We start from the raw sequence: 3,126 nt of genomic DNA, 5'->3' as shown, positions 1-3,126 counted from the left end.
TCGTTTGAGAAAGGAAGTGGTGGCCGGAGGAATGATGTTTGGGGAAGTGGAAAGACAAGGTATTTAGGCAAAGGAATGATCGGCGTTGGAGAAATAGCAGCGTAAGGTAGTTGCATCGTGCATTGGCGGCGGCGCCGGTGTCGGAGCAGCGGCATCGTGGCCAATGAGGGTGACGGGAAAGTAGATGTGATGATGGTGCTTGAATGTGAGGTGTAGAGGAAAGGTTGAGTTGATGAGGGATTAGATCTCAAAAAATGGTTGTCGGAGGTAGCACCAACATATTGGTCGTCGGAGGCAGTGACAACGTTTGGTTCGTCGGAGGACAGGCCGCTCTGAAGGGTTACTGGATGGGAAGTTGGAGATGGGAGAGTGACAGGTTGAGCTGTTAGGGCTTGTGTAGGTTTGGGCTTGACTTTATTTATTGGGCTGAGTTAAATCTGAGCCTTATATAGGAGTTCGTATAGTTCGCACCGTAAAATAGTTCGCACGAGATCCCGATTATATATATATATATATATATATATATATATATATATATATATATATATATATATATATATATATAAGATTTATAAAATAAGATTATCGATTGAGAATAACTTTTTATGAAAGATTTTTTTATAACAAATGTTATTTTACAAAAACATATCATAAAATATAATATAGCTTATAATTTTGTACATGGTCAAAGTTCTAAAACTTTGACCTCACTTCAAAAAGGTAATGCGAAAAACATATGTAAAATGATGGAGTACTTATTTCTACAAAGGTACACATTCATTGAATTTAATATTTTAATAATTATTATGAAAATTATACTCATATGAAAGCATTTTTTACGATAAATTTAATAAATTTATTTTCGTAATTTTTCTCAAAATATTTTTAAAAGTAAACGTATTACTTATTTAATTTAATCTAATAAATAACTTTATTAAATTGGTGTTGATGTTAATATGTATGCTATATTAATGTCTGTAATTAATGATTAATTAATCATTAATGGTTATATTTAAGTCTGAATATGACACGTGGCGCATCCACACTTGCCAACCCAAAGATGTGATTGTTTACATATATTTAAGGGGAGTCTCTTTGGCTATTCCAATGGAATTCTTCTCCTTCGATTTTACTCACAAAGGTTTAATTGATCCCCCTCTTTAATTAAAACTCCATATATTGTTATTGGTACCTAATTTTATTTTTCTGAATTCTTGGATGAAATTTAGCTCAGAAACTACTATAGTATTAAGCAGATGAGTAGCAAAGCGGTTTCCGAGTCAAATTTCATCTAAAGACGGGGACATATATTCTGGAGATAATCAACAACAAAATAAAAATGAATGGTTTTCGCTTTAAATTAATACTTGAAACATTGAAGGGTATAACTTACTTTACTATCGGTATTAACTCGATGGTTGAAGACAAAACACACTTGAGATTGATGTATTTTGAATTTCTTGTATGAATTTGTAATAATATATATATTTGGCTATGTTGTACCTCTCCATATACCTCTCTTTGAATTGTACAAGTATCAACGTTTGATGTTAGTAGTTTTTTTGGGTGAATCCAAATTCTTATTTATATGTGCGCATGTAACAAATATATAATTTATATCACTTCCTTGTGAGAACTAAAATGTTTTGTTTTTGAGTAATTGAGTGTCTTTATCTTTGAATTGTTTTGAAGAAAATGTATATTACGTATACTTCTTATTATTACAAGTTGCACATGTTTTTTGCTTAACACTGCATAAAAGCCTTCAAAAGTTGGGTTATTATTCTAAAACAATAGACACTTCTTCTCACATCATATAAATTTAAACGCATTAAAATGTGAAGTACTCATCACCATCTCCAAATAAAATAATCTTCTCTCTGTCCCATTTATTCGTTTATCTTTGATTAAGATATCCCTCATAAAGATAAAAATGTAAACAAATGACCGGGACAAAGTGAGTAGCATTCAAAATCTAATCTGGTAAGTACGAGTAAAATATGGCTGATAATTCGAGGATGCTTCAACAAGCTACTATTATTCTTGAGTTTGGCTGATAATTTCTATATAAGTTGCTTCAACAGTATACTATTATTATTGAGTTATAATATATGTTACGCTGTATTTAATTAGTACTCTTCTGATCTAATGTTAGGTTGAATATTGTTTGGAAATTTTTAGTTTGTAACTTATAGTGAAGTTGTCAAAGGATGTTTTAATTTGCTAAAGAATCATATGGCACCTTGTATGAGGCCTTTAATATAATGGACATGTACTCGGATTCGAGTGGGCACTATGAAGGATTTCACTATTGGTACAATCAAGGACAATGAGTTGTTTGGAGGGCCAAAGTTTTAGAGTTTATAAAATGATTTCCTTACAAACTCGAAAATAATCTTAATTCGTAAGAATTAGTTGTATGGTTTAACTTCAATTTACACTTAATTATTTATGATAGGATGACAAAACGCACAGTAGTGGAGTCAGGAATTGAACTAGCATGGGCGGAAATTTTTAGCGGAGGCGAATGGATAATGGTTGAAGAGAAGGTTGAAAAAGTTGGGAAATTAAAACTAAAAACTTTGAAATTTCGGATCGCCACACGGCGCGTCCTGCTAGTTTATATCTAATTGAGGAAAAGATTACTGAAAACAAATACAATGAAAACAACAAAAAAACATATATCCGGGTAAAGAGCTCATGATTGAATTGATTTCCTGCATGATTTACGGTTTCGGTTTTAGGTAAAATAGCTCTGTTTACATTTAGGGTTTGATTTTTTTTTCCCTACAAAGACTAAAATATAAAAGGGAGTGTTTAACAAATGATCCTAAAAGAACTTATTATTTGCATTTTGGTATTTGTCTCAAACTATTACATTATATGGAGTAAATGGGCATACATAGATTATTTTTTCTGAATTTTAGAAGTAAAGTTGTTTTCTCACAAAGCATCCGTAGTCCATAAATTTGTCTTCACTAATACATTAACATTAATATTGTTTAAAATTGAAAAAAAATGATAAGAAATATTTGTTAGCCATTGAAAAAAATGATAGGAAATACTTGACTGTTATGATATCACACAACTAAATATTATTGTCTAAGCTTTGATCTATATATGTTT

Source organism: Silene latifolia, chromosome 6 (genome assembly GCF_048544455.1).
Source record: "Silene latifolia isolate original U9 population chromosome 6, ASM4854445v1, whole genome shotgun sequence".
In the NCBI taxonomy this organism is placed as follows: domain Eukaryota; kingdom Viridiplantae; phylum Streptophyta; class Magnoliopsida; order Caryophyllales; family Caryophyllaceae; genus Silene; species Silene latifolia.
The sequence above is the reverse complement of the archived record's forward strand: the minus strand, read 5'-3'. Positions refer to the sequence as shown.